Source organism: Aphelocoma coerulescens, chromosome 1A, assembly GCF_041296385.1.
Source record: "Aphelocoma coerulescens isolate FSJ_1873_10779 chromosome 1A, UR_Acoe_1.0, whole genome shotgun sequence".
NCBI lineage: Eukaryota > Metazoa > Chordata > Aves > Passeriformes > Corvidae > Aphelocoma > Aphelocoma coerulescens.
In genome coordinates, this window is record NC_091014.1 from 77,766,058 (window position 1) to 77,786,380 (window position 20,323).

The 20,323-nt window shown below is 45.1% G+C and overlaps 1 protein-coding gene and 1 long non-coding RNA gene across 20 annotated transcripts in view; both read left to right on the plus strand.

Moving 5' to 3' along the window:
- Nucleotides 1-339: 339 nt before the first annotated feature.
- On the plus strand, nucleotides 340-2,816 carry LOC138104790 (uncharacterized). The gene is made up of 3 exons (XR_011148291.1): nucleotides 340-756; nucleotides 878-1,026; nucleotides 2,301-2,816. It is a non-coding gene; the product is annotated as an uncharacterized lncRNA (long non-coding RNA).
- Nucleotides 2,817-8,177: 5,361 nt separating this feature from the next.
- The window catches only part of MICAL3 (microtubule associated monooxygenase, calponin and LIM domain containing 3), a 154,932-nt gene continuing 142,786 nt past the window's right edge, over nucleotides 8,178-20,323 (plus strand). For 17 of the 19 annotated variants that reach the window (XM_069003637.1, XM_069003618.1, XM_069003625.1 and 14 more), the window contains exon 1: nucleotides 8,178-8,310. The gene's annotated coding sequence lies outside the window, so the exon portion shown is untranslated. Of the gene's footprint in view, nucleotides 8,311-15,307; nucleotides 15,388-17,992; nucleotides 18,012-20,323 lie in introns of those variants that run through there. The other 2 variants (XM_069003619.1, XM_069003621.1) reach the window with 2 other exon arrangements.

Here is a 20,323-nt window from a genome sequence, read left to right on the forward strand (position 1 = left end):
TGTCTCAACTGCTCATTCACCTGCTCACAAAGACAAGATCATATCGCGCCGTCCCAGCACTTCTTCAAACACTGGTGAGCGTGTGCTCATGGTCAGATATTTGCCAAAACAACGTTTCTTTATTCCTCTTTTCACAAGTCATTGTATTTCCCAGGGGAAGCCAGCGGCTCTCTGGGGGTGATGCCAGCTTTCCTATACCACAGAAACAACATTTAAGATGCTGTAGAGCTCCGTGAGTGGAGTAACCAAGGCGGGAGGGGGGTGTATGGGGGGTGTGAGGGAAATACCTTCTGTATAAAACAGCCTTTTTAGGGAAATGTGTGGATTACCCAGGTCAGAGGAATCCTCGAAGGAGGAGGCAATGCATCCATTCTGTGCTCCCATTGCCGCTCCCTTAGCAAGCCACAGGGGACCACTGCTCCGTTACTGTGGCAACAGTGACGACTTGGCAGCCAGACCCATCATCACACAGCCTCCTCGAGACTCGGCGAGATGCTTTGGCAAAGACTCACACAAGGAGATTTGCATCCGAGATCCCATTTCTTTTAAATTTTGGCTTTACCTCGCGAGCGTAGAGAAGGAGAATACGGCTGGTAGGAGCCCTCCAAAGAGAAACCCGTGTGGAGGCAGGGCACGAGGAGTGGCCAGGGGGCTCTAATTTAGGTGTCTGCTCCTGCAGAGGCGGGCAAGCTGTGAGCACCTGTCGGGGAGGAGTTGACTCATGTGAGAAGAAGGTCATTCCCGCAGCCTCGCTCTGTGAGTACTGACCCAGCCAGCCTCTCCTACCTTCTGCTGCAAATGTTATTTATTGTTTGTCATTGACTAGTAAATTCTGGGGTTTCTTGTGTCTAAGGGGAGGAATTTTCCTTTGTGCTAGCTCTAGGTTTCATGCAAAATCCGTGGATGCACTACGACTGCCTTTTTGTCCTAGGCATGAATTCCTGCAGGAGCTGCAGCCTTGCCTTTAGCAGCAGGTTTCTTGCAGGAAGCTCGATGAGATCTGCAGGGCAGGATCTGCAGTTTGCAGTGAGTACTGCACAATCTGTACCTTAATACCAGGTTTTATGCTCTAGCCAGCTGATATGTTTCTATATCAGCTTTTCCATTTAATTCATGAGTCTTTGTTGTACAAGCTGACTTATTTGTTTTTGTTGAGATTAAGAATTTAAGCAGTAAGTAAATCAAGTGCTTGAACAGGTGCAGAAAGAGTATTTGCCCTGTGTAGGATAGAGTTACAAGCAATTTCATTCTGATGAGACAAACAGATGCTCCAGATAAACTGCTGATAAAAGGAGTTATTATACTGGCAAAGATCCACCACGTTCCCCTCTAGCGCATGGGTGTCATAGTCAAGCATACAGACAGTAGCCATGGGTGAGATCAATCTAGCACAGCTAACAATAGGTATCTATAAATGTAGTCATGTTACTGAGCAGTGTGATCATCGGGTTTAACTCATGTCCTGAAAAATATTAGTGAAACTTAAGACATCTGTGAAAAGAACACACTGCTTTGTAAAGAAAGTAAGGCAATGCAAAAAAAAAAAAAAAAAAAAAATTATAGGGAATGATAAAGGAAAAGAAATCAAAGGTTGTACACCACAGATCTGAAATCCTGATCAACCTGCAGCCTGCTCACATGAAAGCCAAGGAGATTTTTTTTTCCTCCAGATGAATTTGGTGCTTGTTCTGTTCCTTAGTCAGACGGCAGCACTGGGGCATCTCTAGCTGTAATCTCATTAAGACTATTAGGCTGTGATTGTGCTTGGGGTCTGTCGCTGGCATGCATTTAGGCAGACAAATGGTCCTCAGAGCTCTCACAGTTGACAGGAGATGGGGGTACGTTGCTTCTCACGAGGTTTGAAAATCCTCCATCCTCGACTTTGGAAAGGCACTGTTTGCAAGGCAGCTGGGAAGGCAAACAGGGACAGGTCCACTCAGCCCAGGCACACAAGGGCAGCTTGTGAGCAGAGCTTCTGTTCGTGTGATGGGAGTCACGTGTGTGAGGGCCCTGCACAGCAGCAGCACAGCACACTCCCCTCAGCGTGTAAATAGCATAAAGCTGTGCCTGTGCGAGTGTTGGCATGACAGGCTGGGCTACTACAGAGGGAAAACAGAAGTCAGAAATTAATTATGTGTTCCTTTTTCCATCCCCAGAACCACTCCTGTGTTCTGCTTTGTCCTGCCTGTTACAACTAACACAAGCATAGTAGCTTTTGTTTATTGGCCTCTTTGACCTAAATGAAAAATATTTTGATGATATTTCTGGAGTCAGATACAACTCTTTTCATTCAATTTTAGCCCATTACTCTCCATCACCATTCCAGAGGATGCCATAAATACCTCTTGTTCCTCTTCCTCATCCCTGCACCACTCAAATGTTAGTCGACAGTTCTGTTCCTGGGCAGCAGGGTAGTTTAAGTACTTCTGGACGCCAGCGGATTTGCAGCCCCCTGTGTGACCCCTGCACATGTGGATCTCCTGCACACAAACCCACAGCGGCTGATGTCATTCGCGCATGAGCCTCGGGAAGCAGGCTGCTGAATGAGTGCCAGTGTACCACACAGTTCATAAATATGGAAAAGTAATGGGCCCTATCCCAACAAGCTCGGATTCAGAAACGTTTAGCAGATGTTCTGGCTGTGGGGGAGGAAAACAGGAGATGAATAACTACAATACTGCAATAGCAAATACTTTGTTGATGAAACTGCACAAAAATTAGAATGGCAAACACACCCTTACCAGGACTTTGACCTATCCATAAAACAACATCAACATGTTTTATTAATAGTAGTTCCACGTTCTCAAGATCAATAAAGTGACCTCATTGATTTACTTTTCCCTTTTTATTAATACTCTAAACAGTGATGAATTTGGATTGCACATAGGTAGAGTCTTTTTTATAGCTTGTCAAAGAACAGTCCCAGTAGCTCTAGTAAAGCAATAAGCTTCTCAACCAGGACAACACAGCCTTTTGCTAAAGAGAACCTAGCCATGGTTAAAAGTTTGAAGGAAACTTCCAAATCTGTTTGAGATTTGGAGCTGTCAGTTATTTCTAGGCAACACCACAAGGGAGATGCTCTGTCCAGTTCATTAAAGCAGTAAAAAGCTGTTGCTTTAACAACAAGCATAGAAAACATAGCTCAGGCTCTCCCTTAATCCAAACTCCAAATAGTAAACGTGCCTTTCAGACCTGAATGCATGCCACGTGGAATAAACCAATCTCAGCTTTACAGGCAGCTCTTGTCAGGAACTTGTATAGCCCAAATTAGATGAAGAACCAATGAAGTGCCTCAATGATGACCTTGCAGGAGTTGCCATTACATTTCACCAAGGTACATCTGAATCCCTTCCCTTTGGTCCTTCTTGGGGACTGTCAGAGTACAGGAAATGCTGTGCCTGTCATTTTTTGGTTCATGTATTAATTGTAGGCCAGCAGTCTACTAGTACTTCATCTGAGTATAGTGTTCTTGCATATCTAAATTTTCTTCCTTGACAAGCACTTGTCTGACTGCTTTGGATGACCTCACACCTCTTTACACACTTGAAGCATGAAGTGAAACTCAGCTGGGCTACTCTTCCCAGCTGTTAGCACAATGTACCATTTTGGGCGGGAGTTTTCTGCACTTGTGTAGCCTTTGGTTTGGGTAATTCTGCTTAAAATTTTACAGTATAGTGAAGTGAAAGTTGTCTGCTTCTCTTTAGCTTCTTGTATGCCCACGGTCCTGAGTCATAGCAGCAAACCCAGCTGCAACTTTATATTTTACTGCTTGGCAAAATCTGTGAGCAGTGAAATTGTCTGCAGTGTGTATGCACAGACCCAGAGCCTCTCTTATTCTTAAAATAGTTCCAAATGCTAAAGTCTACACTGAACACTCAGCAGATTTGCATGTAGCCCCAGAGAAATCTTCCTTATTAGTTCCTATCAGAGCACTTATCTTTTCAGTGTGAAGGGTTAGAAACGTTGATCTACGTGATCAAAACTCACTGACTCTGAGAAGCTGGCTTTTCATTTTCCTTTTTAACTGCAGAAGTTCTTACCTACAGTTTCTACTTAGTGAGCCAAGAGAAAGTTTTTTTTCAAGTGAATTAGACTTGTATTTGTTTTCTTGCAAACAAACACCACCAGCAATTCATTTGAAACTCAGCTCCCACCTCAGCACACAACATCAGTCCGGGTCAGGGTGTGCATGTGTGTTCAGAGGTGGTGGAAGGGGATGAATACATCATTTCATAAATATTACAGCTATTCAAATGCCTATGCAGTGAATAATCACTTGCATCAGGAGAATGCTTGGTGACTTCTGCCTTGCATTTGAACCACAGATTGAATGCTTGTGTTCTTGCTTAGGAACTCAGTGCTCCAGAATTGGACAAGTCTTCCTGCTAACAGTTGCAGAAGAGAGCAAATTTTAAAACCTCTGTAGACTAGACTAGTCCTTCAGTTTCTTCTGAAAACAGTTCTTCTTTTGGAAGTGCTTAGCTGCTCATTTGTACACAGATTACTTTTACATGAAAAAAAAAAAAGGGTTTAGCTGTCCAAGTAAGTGTGAACATGAGAAAACAAGGCTATAACTCATCAAGATCCCAATTCAGTTGCTTACAGCAGATGGCAATTCAAATACAGTGACTTCTAAGAGAAACACTTGTACACAGGAGAAAGGAGTTCCTGTTAATGGAGAGCATCTCAGGGGCTTCAGTGGCAGTTTGGTTTCATGTTGTGGCCTTGACTTTTACAAATACTGCCATGTATGTGGGAAGCAAAAAACAAACAAAAAAATCCTCTGTCACTGTAAATGTCACACTAAAATGTATAAACAGGAGGGATGGTTGCAGGACACACCAAGTGCTCCTTCCATTCTGCATTGTACTGATAAAGCCTCAGCTGGGAACACGCTGTATGCTGTTCCTGCACAGAGAAATTCAGGAAAGACATGGATTAAAGTGAGAGCCTCCAGAGGGGAGCACCATGGATCAGCAGAGCCTCACTCAATCTGAACTAGGAGGACAGGCGAGAAGAAATGGAGTTTTAGTTCTGGGGAATGTAGTAAGTGACATGAGAAATCTTCATGCATCTAAAAGGCTGTGGCAGGAGCAAGAGGAACAAATGTTTTCTTTGTCTCTATTGGGGAGGAAGAGAAGTACATGTAAATTATGGCAAAACAAATGCAGGCTGATCGTTAGGGGAAACTTTCTAAAGGCAAAAAGAGTGAATCATGAGAAAAGAACATCTTTCCTGGATAAGACTGTGGTGCCTGCACTGGGGAGGTCTTTAAGAGGTAAAACAGATGGGACAGAGATGCTTTCACAGGGATGGAGTTAGATGACCTCTCAGTATCCCTTCCGGCGCTGTAATTTGGTGATCACCTCCTCGTTTGAAAATCCACTTGCTGTGTTTTTACTTCCTATTTCCAGATGTGGGGACTCTGCTCCGGGACAGTATGCTTCCCGTGGAATTTGCTGCTCTTGGTTTAAAGTGATTACAAATTCCCACGGGGGCAAGCACCTGGCGAGTCTTGAACTTTGGAAGGTTGTCAAAATAGAATTTAAGATTCCTTGGCTATTTTTACAGTGAAAATAGCTTTGATTTTATAGAGACATCAAAATTTTCTCGAATTTTCTTCTGTAACTTGCCTTCCTTGTTATACTCCTTGTTTGACTGGGAGCAGCACCTGGCCCTTACAAGCATTCAATAATTCCTCTTAGAATACATGAAAACGTCAGGCCTTATTTTTCTATATAGGCTTTTGAAAATAGGACGCTGTGCCATACTCTGACTTTATTTTGAGTGGTAGCAGCTCACCTCCTTTAAAAAGCTCGGTCTGGAACCACAATACTTTTCCCTGGGTTGGTTTGGAACTGCTTCCTCAACAGCTGCTCTGCTTACCAGCGGTCACTTCTGCAGTGCCAACACCCAGTTTTACAGTGCCTGCAGGCACGAATTCACAGGGAATCAATCACTGCCTGGCTGGGGCGAGGTGACTGTTCCCTAGTCCAGTGCAAACCAGCGGTTCTGCAAAATCCTCAGGGGAGATAGGGTGCTGGGCTTGCCTTGCACATCACCAGCCCGGAACATCAGGCTTCTTCTAAGCTGTGATGCAGGATTTCAGCTGTCTTAGCTTGTTTTTATATTGTAAAATAGCCCATTTTGTACTGATGTTGCAGTTTTTGTGAGTGTGCTTTATTAGCCTAAAGTTCTGTACAGTACTGCCTGCCACCCTCCTCCCACTCTGCAGACCACGTGCACGCGGTGACAAGGGACATGCAGAGGCAGTACAGTCCTTTGTTTTTGCTTCAGTTCTACTTGTTTAAACCCTTCCTCTTACAGCGCATTGTGAAAACTTCTCTGGGAACCCGGCAGCATAATGATGCAAATAACCCTGTCATATGACTAAGCCTCTCTGGTGCTGGATTCCAAAATATCGAGCCAAGACATACAAGTCTTGCTGAGGATGCCATAGGCAGCCTCATGCTAGAGTGCAGATGGCTCTTCAGTTCCCTAATGGGAATTGTTTGGGTCCTTATTAGCTCTTTACAAAGATTACTGTTCAACTTGCCAGCTCTCCTCCTGACTGTTCAGAGTGCTCAGCCAGTAACCACTGCAAACACTGTGCGAGCTGGGCCCTGGGAGAGCACTTTGAAACATCTCCTGTATCGCTGTATGTAAACCCACTCCTCCATCTGCTTTCATTTTTCAAAAACCAACACACCCCCAACCTGCATCTTGGCAGAGGAGGGCACCTGCAGATACAGGTTTTGAACAGACAATGGAAGCTGCTGCCTTCCCCTGCAGAGCTGCTCTGTTGGTGACCTTTAGTGACTTCCAAGGGGCAATATCCCCTGTCCAGAGCCCTTGCCACCCTTTGGTGCTTGTATGGGCATGACTTTGCATCTGCTCAGGTAAGGACAGGTGTCCTTGCCAGATTTTCCAACACATAAGCTGAATCAGCAGGCTGAGGTTCTGCGGTGATTGCAACCAGTAGCTCTAATTTCTCTGCTCATGGAAACTCCATCAGTAAACAGGGTGGGTTGAGCCAAGTTTAGATCAGCTAAAGGCTTTCCTCCATCTGTTCTCAGACATGGATATAGATAGTGAATTGGGAATTGTGCACTTCTGGCTGATATTTGTCATACTGTAGTAAGAATTTGCTCAGCCATATCATTAACTCATTTTATACATCTCTTATGAATGATATCTGCTTGGTGTTTTATCGTGTGTTATTACAATACCCGACTGCTTTTCATGCCAAAACCTCTAATATGCTATGGAGATCAAAACTTCTCTTAAGGTAGGGCTGGAAGGCTGTGGCTTTAGTAGGATATTTCTGGGTTCCTCTCAGTGCTTCCTTGAAGACCAGGGCTGGCTCATTTCCCTGTCCAGCCAGTACCAACACCGTCACCTCGGTGCAGCCTGAGGGATTAGTCAGTATTTTGGGGCTCCCAAGCGGAGTTGATTAGCAGGAGACAAGGACGATGGCAGCTGCATCCACCTGCTGCAACGCTGCTCATCTTCCCAAGCGCAGGGGCAAGGAGCCTTTCCTTTTCCCGAGCGCATCAGGATCCAAACGGGACGAGCTGCTATGACCACCGGTGCGAGCTTCTCCCCAGCCACCCCCGACCCACAAATATATTCGGGCTTTTCTCATGACGGCTTTACAAGCGTCTCTGCGGCCACTTTTAGATCTGATTTGTTTGCCGCCTTCCTCCCGCCGGTTCCAGCGGTGCCATCGCTCGGCTCCATCGGCATCTGCTGTGTCCCGGGGCGCGCTCCCGGGGCGCGCTCCCGCGGCACGCACACCTCCCCGCCCGGGGGCGCTTTAAACGGTCGCTGCCTCGCCCCGCCCCTTTTTTTGATCTCCGCCAATCCCCGCCCGGCCTGTTGCAATTCGAGCGGTGGGAGCGTACCACTGCCACAGGGGGCGGGGGAGCAGCGGCAGCGCGGAGGGGCTGCAGGGGGAGAACCGAGTTGGGGACAGTGCCCGTTCTCCGCCACACCTGTTATTTCCATTTGTCTTCGCTCTCAGCACCTTGTCCGCCCTCTTCGCCGCGTGCCCAGCGGCTGTGGAGCCGCCGCTCTCCGCCGCCCCTCCCCTTTTCCCGGTGCGCCGCTCGAAGGGACGGGCGGGGGAGGGGGCTTTGCCCGCTCGGTGGGCGGTGGGCGGGGCAGCGGCAGCGCGAGCTGCCAAGGTGCGCGCGCGGCACCGCTCCCGCCCCTCCCGCGGCGGGCAGGGACGGGCCGGTCCCGCTCCGCTCCAGCCCCGCTCCAGCCGCAGCCCCGCTCCGCCGCCCCGAGCAGCGGCATGAGGCGAAGGCAAGTGCCCGCGGCGGGGCGGGAGGGCTGCGGGGCGGCAGGTTGGGCGGGGGCAGCGGCGGAGGATGCCCCTCGCGCCTCGGCACGGCGCGGGGAGCGGCCCCGGCGCGCGCAGCGGGGTCCGTGCGCCGCGCGGGGAGCGGCGGCAGCGGCGGGGGCTGGCACGGGGCGGCGGGCACCGCCGCGGAACGCGAGCCCCGCCGCCGGTCCGTGCCGGCTCCGTGACCCGGTTACACGGCTCGGCGCCGGCCAGGAACGGGGCGGACCCCGAGCCGCAGTGGGGTGGCTCAGCCGGCGGCACCGCGCGGCTCGTGCCCGGTCCCGGGCCGGGCGGAGCAGCGGCGGGCGCCGTGCGGGTCTGCCCGCGCTGCCGGGCGGGCGCTGCTGCTGGAGCTCGGCCTTATCGCCGAGGGCGCCGTGCGGGTGCCTCGCACCGCCCGTGAACCGCGGCCGTGGCCGCCACAGGGTCATAAAGTGCTGCCGGTGCTTCCGTCACACGGAGCTTACGGCACCTCTACGTGAGACATGGCATAGACCGCCCGCAGCTCGCCCAGGCTGCTGCTCGTCTTGCCTTTAGCCTTTTTATTGTCCTTCTAGATAAGTTCATTACGAGGAGTTATAATACGTGTGCCTGTGCTCCTTTATTTATTGTGTTATGGTTCATTCTTAATCTCTGCAGGCTGTTGTCCTCAGATGTGTTTAATGGTGTTTAGTATTTAACAAGGGGAGCTGCTTCTAAACATAGGTTTTCTTCTTGTATAATAATACAAACCTGCTTATCCATTCACTGCAATGACTTAATTCCATGTTCTGAAGAAGTCCTCTCTTACTTCGTGCAGTGATCCGTTTAAGGTTGGAGCTCTAGAGCGCTTGGAAAGGATTCCTCAGTCTCGACAAAAGTTACTGATAAGTCTGACCCGGCAAAAAAGTGCTGCTTCCTTTGTTGGTCCTGTTGTGCTGCTTTGAAAGTTGAACAAAATGAAGAATCTATGGGAAATCTTTGAGTGTTAGACTCAAAATTGGTGTTCTTGGTTATTCTGCACTTTCAATGAACTTTGTCTGTGCTAGTGCAGTGGACTTACGGCAAGCTGAGCAAATAAATGGCCTCTCACTGCACAAGTTGGATATACAGAAACTGATAATCCATGAGGCTCCTTTTAGCTAGAAACTTTGAAATATACAAGGTAACTGAGCTTTGAAGAATCCAACAAACAAGATTTTCTTTGTGTGACTATGCACTTGCTTGAAATAGACTACTCTTACCCATAGTTATGCTAATACTTCTTTCTGTATTTTTTATAATGTACTTATTCTATTTATTTCTCACTGTCACATTTTCAGTACTTATATTTGGGTTGGTTGCACTGCAAGGATTTTCAGTAAAAATAACTCACTGCATGGGAATTAAATTCTTCAATCATGGGAATATTTCTGCTGGTCTGAGAGTCTGTGAAAGCTTACTTAGACAAAACTAGATTTAGAGTTAGATTGAAGTTGGTAGTGCCCCTTTAAACCAGCCAAAAGTCCACTGCACGTTCATCTGCAGCTGCAAAAGTCACACTACAGTTAAGAAAAGAGATATATTTGTATTTAGCTTGCTAAAATACTTGTGTGTGAGTAGATGGCTTAACTGGGTGTGCTGGACTTGTATTCATTCATGTCTTAAATTACAATTGGAAGGCACACCTTACAGCTAATTGGTGATGTTGGTAATGCTGTAATTATTAAATTAATGGACAGGGAACTCCTCTTAAGTGTTACAGGACAACCATAAATATTTTTCTTTTACCAGTTATTTCTAAGTATTTGTGCAGAAGAAATAACTAATAGTTATGCTGCTGCTGAACTACATGTATCTCAGTTTCAATACTCAATAAATTTGAATACAAATCCTGTTTCTGACTGTCCCGTGTATTAAGAAAGGATCTGTAAATAGTATGTAACTGTATATTCTTGGTCTAAACCTAAACACAGCTGGTTGAGGTCAGGATGACATTTTGTTCTGAGCTTTCTTGCCTCTCTGGGTTTCAAATATCCTGCAAACATGCCTCACATGAGAAATCTCAGTTATTTTGCAGGTGCAGGTCGCTTGATAAAGGCTCCAGCACTGTTACTTTGCCATGAGTGAACGAGAATTGCTGTTGTACACGTGATAATGCAGAGCTGATGACACTTGTTGGAGAAAGCTGAGGCAGAACTGGTCCTTACTTGGATGTATTCCTCTTTTCTTGCAGGATTTCAAAATGACTTCTCAGTCACTTAAGTAATCCATGAATGGATTAGGGTTTTTTTTTCTTTTGCAAACACAGGGGCTGTCCTGCTGGTGTAATCCCAGAGTGGTGCTCAGGGTAGCTCCAGGTGAAGGGAGAACTGTCTGTGCTGCTGTTGTCTGTCCTTGGCAGAGGCAGGGAACTTCCACTCTGACTGTGTCACGGGAAATTGCCCACGAGAGCAACAGCAGAGCCTGCATGTGCTGTTGCAGTCTGATGTTTCAGGAATCTTTTCTCTGCCAGTTGATCTATGTCTTAACAACCTGGAGTAAGAAGAAATGCCACCAACTCTGCGTAGCTGTGGCTGCCCTGCTGTGTGGAGGGTCCTCACATGGGAGCAAAGCACACACCTGCCTTGTGGGCTGCTCTTACACATGTGTGTTGCTAATACACGGTGCTAAGGGCAGCTTTCCCCGGGTACTGTGTTGCTGAGATACCCCTGATGTGGATGTGGTCCCTGAGAGGTTTCCTGGGTGGGTGCTTTTACTGCAGCCGATCCTAAGCGTAATCTCATCTTTCATCCAAAAAAGGGAGGAGGGAACAGTTCCCACTGGTCAGTCCCAGGACGGGGGATTTTACATGAGCTCCCTTGGGGGCAGCTATGCTTGTTCTCAGGTCTTCTCTTAGGTCTCCCAGCAGCACTGGAGCCTAGACCTGCCCTGACCCTTGCAGACTATAGCAGGATGTAACCGCGATGTCGGCTCCAGGGATGCTGCTCATAATTAAGAGGTGGAAATAAAGTAGCAGCGATACCGAGCCGGCGTTGGTGCTGGTGTTTGGAAATGATGTGATAGGATACAAGAGGCAGGTGCTGCTTGTTTACTAGGAGGGGAGCCCAAAACCGTGGAGATAGAGCAAGAGGTAAGCTAGCATAGGAACATCAACTCACCACCCTTTCCTTCCTTTTTCTCCTCCTCCCTCTCCCAGCTGAATGGCATCTCACATTGTAATTGCACAAGGGAGAGGGAGAAAGGGAAAAGTGCATGTAGGAAAACCCAGGAACACAGACACGCCAAGGAATGAGATCTGCACATAGATGGTGTTTGTGAATGGTGTGAAAACATTGGGATTTCAGCTGAGTGTTTGGGGCACATGATGAATTCAATTTCAACGAATTGTTTGTTGTCTGTCCCTGTGGATTCCTTCTAATGTTGAGGTAGTTGGAGTATGGATTAATGTGTTGCTAATGCTCTAACAGCACTTGGTTTCTTTGTGTTAACAGTAGACAGACATGGCTCTTCTCATTCTGCCTGTGTTGCATCTTGGTTTGAAGAGCCACTGGGATACTCTTATGTATGGAGTGGCTTGTGATAGAAACGGAGTGCCCAGATATGGGGAACAATTTAAGGAAGGGGAGGTTGCTCACCTGTGTGGGCAGCCTCTGTTCTGAGGCCCCTCCTTTTTTCTTCTCCTTTGAAAGTTCAGTCAAGCAGCAATTATTTGCCTTGGTAGCAAGAGGAAACTGAAGGATGTTTTTCTTTTTTTTTTTTTAGATACTGAAATTTACTCCATTCAAAAGTATTCAGTAAGGCTAGGAAAGGAAATACAAATTCTTGCTTTTCCTAGACAGCAGTAAATTAACAATAGAATTATTTCAGCTTCAGGAAAGAGGAATGTATTTCATCCCACACTTCCTAAGGGAATTCATAACTTTCCTGCTGAAGGTGGGCAGTAGCAGCATAGTTTTTTTGCTGAAGACAGAAACTTGACTGCTCTGATAGAGATCAACTGTTCTGAACCTGTTGCTTTTGCAATAGAGAACATGAGAAACTGCCTTTCATTTTTGAGAAGGGACACTGAAGAAAGGTATGGAAATTGTGAAGAAAACCCTTTTACTACATTCCTGTCTCTCTCAGCCTGTCATCTCTTTCTTCTCAGATCTTTATCCTTGTTGTATGTTAACCTTTTCCATTCTTTCTCCACAGAGTCTTTGAGATATGATCTTTTGTGTCTAGCCACATGGTTAAAACTAGTCTAGGCTGCCCTTACTTTGTCTGGATTTCTCCTTGACATTCAACTGTTCAAAACAATGACCATTTTTACTGAAAATCATTCCTATCTGGGGTTCTACAGCTACAGGCATAAGCTAATTTTCTTGGCTCTTTTCTACTGTCATCTGGAGTGAAATGCTGTGGAGCACTTGACATGTAGTTCCACCTGGTAATGCTGCTTGCTTTGAGGCATTCAGTAAAGCTTTGTTGTGGCCTTTCTTTGCTTTGTTCATGCTGAAGGAGGAGTGGCAGATGGATGCCTTTCAACCATCATGCAGAAGAGTCCCATAGATCTCTGGTGCTGCCTCATCTTCTGCCTTCAGAATGCTCTCACCTGCCATGAGCTGACTGAACCAGAGCAGCTTGGCAGTGGAATCATTAGGCCTCTGCTTATCTACCTTGAGTGATTTTGCCTTTTTGATGTGTCTCTTCTTTCCTTGGAGCTACTTGTCCAGCAGTCAGCTCATCCCATGAGGCGGAGAGTGCAAAAGGTGTGTTTTCTTGTTCTGCTCAATATTACATTTTGGAGTTCTGGTTTAGACTGATGATCTCAAATGTTATTGTAGGATACAAAACAAAGGTAGAATCTTGCAGTTTTCTGTGCTGTTTCCAACCTCAGTCCAAGAATATTTGTCCTGCATTATGGGTCTTTTGCTGTGTTTTCCTGCATTAGGATTCCAGTTGCACAGCTTAATTGAAATCTGGGAAATAGCCCATTTACAGAATCAACTTCCTCTTTGGCCAGCAGGAAAATTGTTCTGTATTACTGCTCTCTGCCCTGCTGTTTGGAAATAATTCCTCTGGAAATGCAGTGCTTTGAAGTGAGGCGAGGCTTGCTGGGGACTGATGTGGTTGAGGGAAGAGGACACTGCAATGCATTGAAGGCTTCTAATAAATCTCTTTCAGGCTTTTCTTTATATCTTTTATTTTCATGGCTGTAAGATGCTTTGGAATGAACTTTGGGTGGCGTGTCTGAGGAAGTCTTGGGGTATAATCTTCTAGTCTTCTAAGCAGCTTTTTAACTGAAGTGACAATGGATAGCATAACTTTTACAGTGACCTCCCTTTAGATTCCTGAGATCTCTTTACTCTGGGTCTGTGGAGAGAGCTCTCACTGAAAGTGTAGGCAGAACAGCAGCATTTTTGTGGGATCGTATCTTATCTCTGCCATGCAAGTAAAAGTGCTTGTGGCTGTGCAAATCCTATCTAATATTTCTGTCTCTTTATGACCCTGATGGAACTGCCCTGGTTGAACAGCATGGTCGGGAGCCCCTTTTTGCCTTCCTCTTGGTGTTTCTAAATATGTTGTGTAGGCTTACACAACTGTTTAAAAAGTCTTGTTGGGTCTGGTGTAAAGGACAATATAAACTCTGCTCTATTTTGTGAGATGCTGCAGCTTGTAGTGATTTGCTCCATTTAACACTTGCTTACCTGTTTTTCAGGATTCATTAAAGAATTGAATCTAAGGGCAAGCAGAAGGCAAATTTGATTCTAACCCAGTTAAAGAGCACAAACCCAATTGATATCCATCCAGTGATACCCATAGGATAGATTATTCTGGATCTTGTGTTGAGATGTGTCTTCCAGCACTCACAACATCATGGTTATGTGACTGAAGGAATGAAGGGGAGGACAGTAGACTCTGTTCTGTGGTGATGTGCACAGACATGAGGAATGGGGGCAGGTGTTTGCCTGGGAGACTTGCTTTAAACAGTCAAATCTAGCAATGTTTCACTAGGCTTTTTGTGGCAGAAAGTAATTTGTTTAATAGCAGTCTGTGTACATGGTATATGGTACTCCATCTGGCATAAACAGAGTTCTGCTTCTGCTCCATTTGAGACAGTCTAATACAGTTTTTCTGTGTCAGGAAGGGTAAACAGCTTTGGAGAATGTGCCGTGCTTTTGATGATTCACTTTCCTACTCTAAATCACTAATTCATTAATTAGGCAAGGTTCCCATTCAGAACTCTCTAGAGCTGTGCCTCTTGCTGTGCTGATTGTAAAGGAAGACTGGTTTGGAGTTAGCCTTTGTGTCTAGTTTCCCTGGTGAGCCTGGGAGGCCAGTGCCTTGTTCCAGGTACTTCAGGTTTCTTCCAGATCTTGTGTCATTTGTCTTGCTGCTCCTAAACAGAATCTAAACATGCTATGGACTTTCCAGGGATAGAAGGGCTGCTTACACATTTTGGTAGCAATAGCCATGAGCCAGTAGGAACAAGGAATGTGTCCAGGACATGCCCTGTGGGTTGGGTTAGCTGTGCAGTTTGCTGTGTCCTTTTCTTGGAGGGGAATTGGTTAATGCTAATTTAGAAATGGTATAGTATCAGCTGTCATCTAAACCAGCTAAATTGCTTGCAGAGTGTCACTTGAGATGTTTGCTTCCTCCTTAGGAGAATTCTTCTGCTAATGTGCCCTTTTCTGGACCATTGTCTAGATGTCTCATCAGTCTGGAGAGGCTTGTTTTTAGTGCCATGTGCTCTCTGGAGAGTTTATTTTTAAATAGTTACTGAAGCAACAGTCCTCTAAAATGCTGCAGTGTTAGGGTGGAGGGAATTAAAAGGTTTAGTGATCTTCTGAAAGTCTAGATTAAAAAAATACATTTGTATCTTCTGTTCTCCAAGGCTGGCTGAAACTGTGTTAAAGATGACTTGTTTACTTCATATTTTCCTTTCTCAGAACTCCTCTAGTTTGTGTACGTTCCCAAACTGAAATACTGCCAAACCCAAATGTTTTATTTCAGGGGCTGCTGTGCACCGTCCTTCATTCTCTGCTATGAAAAGATGAATTGTTTTCACCTGTGGTGAATTCTGCCATCTTAAGGTGAGCTTCATCTTGAGATAGTCACCTTGGAACTGTAGCTCCCATGGAGCAGTAAGGTACTATTACACAAGAAAAATAAATTTACTTCTTTAAAGAGAAGCATTCTGTAAGTCTTCCTTCCTTGTGCCAAAAACCTGGGGACTTTACTGTTTACCCTCTGCCAAAAAAATTCAAAGAAAATGTTTTTCCAGCGGTCAGATTTCCTTATCGCATTGTACTCCTCTAGCATTGTAGCCATTCTACTTTTATATAATTTTCTCTCTAGATCTAAAGTTTTCAGATAGGTTGTGTCAGGACAAGAATTAAGGTTATTGTATTCATTTGAAATCATATCATGTCACTGATAAATCAAATGATTAATCAAAAGTTGCAAGATGTCACCTCCGCATTTAAGGGGTTGTCATTTTCTAAGTCCTATTTCCTTTGCTGCTCCATTCCTGTACTCTCCAGCTATCACAAAAGGCCCTTTGTTGTTCATTTGACTGTTAAAGTATGCTTATTTTATGCTTCATCAAACTCTCAAGGAGCTCAAGGTTTATAATATCAAAAGTCTGGCTCTCCAAGAGTGAGAGAAGCTAACAGGTTTCACAAAGCTATAGGGATCAGCCAGTATACAGGGAAACATCCCAGGCAGTCAAGACTTTTTTGATGGTAGTGGGAAACGGTGGTGAATTCTTCTTAGCATTCATGCAAGCAGTGTTGGTAATTTCTGGGCAGGATGCTCTCTCACAGTTGCTGTCTGCCAGTGCATTCAGCTGTTGAGCAGAGTGCTTTGGTTCTAGACTTTGGAGAAAGCAAAGAATTTCAGAAACATGAAGTACACATCAAAGTGAAAAAAGAGGGTCGTGAAAAGAGAGGAAAGGACGTGGCCAAGTAGGTTCAAAATGCACAGGTCAGACGTGACCCAGCAGGCCAGTGCCTGTTGACCTGTGTGCATCACAGCAGAGGTGCATCTTGAAGGGAAGACTCGAAATGGACTAGGCATCAAGTGCTTTGAGATTAACATAGTAAATTAAGATGAGCGTTGACTTCTTCTGTTGGATTTGAGCATGAATTGCCTTACAATGCTGTGCTAATTACGGCAATTCAGGAAATGATTCACAAGAGTGGGTAGCTGAGCTTGGTTCTTCTAACAGCTGCCTTAGCTTAAGAAGCTAGGTTGGCTTATTTACTAGAATTGTGCTTTGTTTGCTGCAATGGCACTTGCAAATGCTCAGTGTTAATTCCTGACTTGACTGAATGGAGTCCTTTGACAGATGACAGAAGAACAGGAGCAGCTTTCAACCTGTCTACAAAGTCAGGGGCTTTGTTATGTATTCAGAAAAGTTTCTTTACAGTGGTGTGGGGTAGAAGGTGTTCCCGGTGCTGTGAATTAAATGCTGGGTTGTTACATTGCATATTGCATGTTATTGGTGGGGTTTGCTGCATGCTTCATTACGTAGGCTCCAATATGGAAATAATATCTTTAATAAGTATCAGGGCATCTGAGAGCCAAGTAGATTCTGTGAGCCTGTACTCAAATGCAGTAATGACTTAAAACACTTTTTTTTCCAGGTATAAAAAACTGTTTTGTTCTGTATCTCCAAGTAGCAATGCAAAAGAAATTACTATTCCCATTTGATGGCATAGCTGCTGCTGTGTGAAATATAAATTGCTGAGACATATTGGAGCTTATGCCACAGTTAAATGTGTGCAGTATCTGTGGAGTTTGTTATGACAGGAAAATCTTTAGGTGGCAAGAACAAGGTCATGGGTGTGAGATTAACTTGGCATACAGCAGTCCTTGTTGTGGAAAAGAATGTTTGGCATGCATCGACTTTCTATAACCTGATAATATTCAGGTGCTGCAGAAAAATGCTACCTTCTGTGAAGGTCTTAGAAATGGTGGTGATATGAACTCTGGCCACCCTCTTCAGCTCTGGGTTTAGAGGGGCTTTTCTTGCCAGGTATAGGAGGAAAACATGATGGACCAACCAGGCTTTTGGTATGTGTGTTCTGATTTGTGAGAACTTCCTAGAGCTGTGAAACAGAGCAGCAGTGTGTTGCTGTAGCCTCACCTGCAGGATCTGGTGGTTACATCCTAGAATGGTTTGTGGGAGGGCAGTGGGGGAGATGAGCTGTGACCTCCTCTCCCAGGCAAAGCCCAGACTGTAAGGAGTTAAAACTTGGAGAAGAATGGACTGAGGTCAGCAGCACGAATAGTCTGTTCAATAAATAATTTTCTTTGCATACTGACTCCATTCTTTCACTCATTATTTGCTCCACTTATTCTTTTCCCTTCCTACACACACGCTGGCAATTTTTCTGGCTTTATTATCCTCTCTTGCCCTGGTTACCACCTTCCAATGGCCACTTGTCAGTGTGACCCACCCTCTAGTAAGAGGGTTGTAGAGGATAGGTTCGCTGAGAGGGAACCACCCTGGCTCTGGGATGGACACCTCTGCTCAGCATAGGAGAGCACAGCTGTTTTCCAGCTGCTCCTGCAAGTCTGCCTGCCCTGAGCACTGCAGTGGCTCTACGGAATGCAGCACGCAGGAGGGAGAATGCTCTTCAGCCAGACACGGAAGAATTAAGAGCTGCTGCCCACCTTTTTTTCCCCTTGGTGGCAGGCTGCGAGCTTCTGGGTGAGTGAGCATCTGGTACACGGCGTGTGCTTTTGCAGGGCTGCTGGGGGAAAATCCATGAAATAGCCCTGCTGTTAGAGAGAATTTGGGTAAATGTAGGACGAAGCATTGCTTAATGCTGGAGTCCACAAAATGAAAATGTAGCAGGCTTTGCTAGGGCTTGGACAGGATGCTATGAAGAGAGAAAAAGCTTTTAAGGGTCCTGTATCTGAGGATCCACAGAAAACAGCTAGCTGAAAAAGTAGGATTTGGGGTGTTGAGTGACCTTGAATGTGTGCTCTAGAAACAATCCATGTGTGACTGGTATTTTAGAAAATATTTTCTGGGAGGCCCTTTTGTTAGGGGGATAAGCAGTTTAAATGTCCTGCATTTGTTCAGAGATCTATTTTGATTTTCCAATGGAAGTTTAATAGCTGCTGCTTGTCACCTTTGTATGTGATCTTGTAAATGCTGCTATCTCCAGGCTCCTGCAAGATGTGCTGACTCTTTTTTGTGGGTGTTAAATTAACTTAGGAAACCCCACAGACAGAATGAAATAGGTGCTTGGCAGGTGTACTGTAGCATGGCAGCTGTTAAGAAGACAGCCCAGGTATAATCATAAATATATACTTCTGGGTTTGGGGGGCTTTGGTTCTGCAGCACTCAGCGATCTACAGTCCAATAGCTCTTGTCTGCTGTTAGAGCACAGCATCTGGGTTCTTTCTCTTTCCCTTAGGGCACTGTTGTCTGCTTCATTCCCCTGAGGTTTTTATGCTTTCCATTGTGTTTTCTTAAATAAAAAGGCAACTCTAGAAACAAACAAACAAAATTCCTTTCTTGTTTGACTTCTGCTTTTCCTTTATATAACGATTTTCCTGCTTTTTCTGATATGGCAGCGGTATTAGAACCAGGACTTTTCTCAGCTAAGCTTTGTTGCTGCAGAGCCATTGGGATAAAGTGAGTATGTAGTGCTTGCTGTGAGAAGTTGTTTTTTACCCTTGGTTTAAATATTGATAGTAGTGGAGTTACAGATCTGAAGATACTAAATCAAGACAATTGTTCATTGTTTTCTAAGTAGGCTTTAGATGCAGCTTTCCTATGACTACATTGTGCAGTGAAGTGCATTCTTTTTCAGTAAATAGACAGGCCTTAAGGGCCTCAGGTTCTTCAGATCTCAAAAAACAGAAGCCATCACTAAAACTAAATACAAAAGGAAAAACAATTACAGGATTTTTAGGAGTGTCTTTGGTAGTGCCCCTGCCCTTCAGTTGCTTGGTTTTTAAATGCTGGGGTTCTGTGTCCTCTTTCCCTGCTCTTGTCATACAGCACAGCTGTCTGAGAGCACACAGAGTCTTATCAGGAAACTGATCCGGGTTTAAAAATAGCCTCGTTGGAATAAAAGATGGTGAAACAGGGTGGATTTACTGTGGGATCCATAACTGCCATGATGGCATTGCTATTCAGGGAGGAGGATTTAGTGGTGAATGACAAGGAAAAGTTGTTGATATGTGTATTTGGGAGGACATAGGGAGGAATGTCCCAAGAGAAGTATTACAAGCTTTTATGAAAGAAAGAGGCAAGAGATACAAATTAATAAAGGAGAGAAAATACATATAGTGATTAGATGAGGTGCCATAAAATCACCATTGCTATTGGACCATTATTCCTTTCCCATGCAGGGTTTTGGTTCCTAGGCTCATGTTCTGACTGTTCTGTGTCTCCAGGGCCCCAGGTGAGAATCAAAAGGAGCAGTACTTAATGTAGTTTTCTGTTAGCTGCTGTCTGCTTTTCCTCTTAGCTCTGCCAACTGCTTCAGGTGTGCTTGGGCACTTGTGAATGTTGTCACTTCTGCCTGTACCAACTGTTTTTATAGTAAAATTTGCCTCTTCCTGTACATGGCCTCGTAATATTTTTACTAGCAAAATATATGCTACTTGCTCATTCTTAATTACTACTGAATATGTGGGAACAAAAATGAAGCTTTTAATAACTGAAAACATGACTGCATTCTCCTGTTAATTGGTTATTAAGAGCAGCCCGGTGAAATGTTGGAACCCTAAGCAGCTGTGTTTGTTTGGTAGGTTGGTTGGTTTTTTTTTGGTAAAGTTAGTTTTCAGGTGGGTATTTAAGTACCTATTTGTGTTAGGCTGAGATGTCTTGCCATGTAGTGCCTCTTTTATGATTCCTTTAAAGAGCTTGGCACCGATTCAGGAGGGCACTTTTTGCCATAGTGGGACCTTGGGATGCTGATTTCATGTAAAAAGGAGGGGCAGATTATGCCAGGACTTATGTGAGGCATTGGAATGGAATTGACTTAAATCCTGGCTGTACTG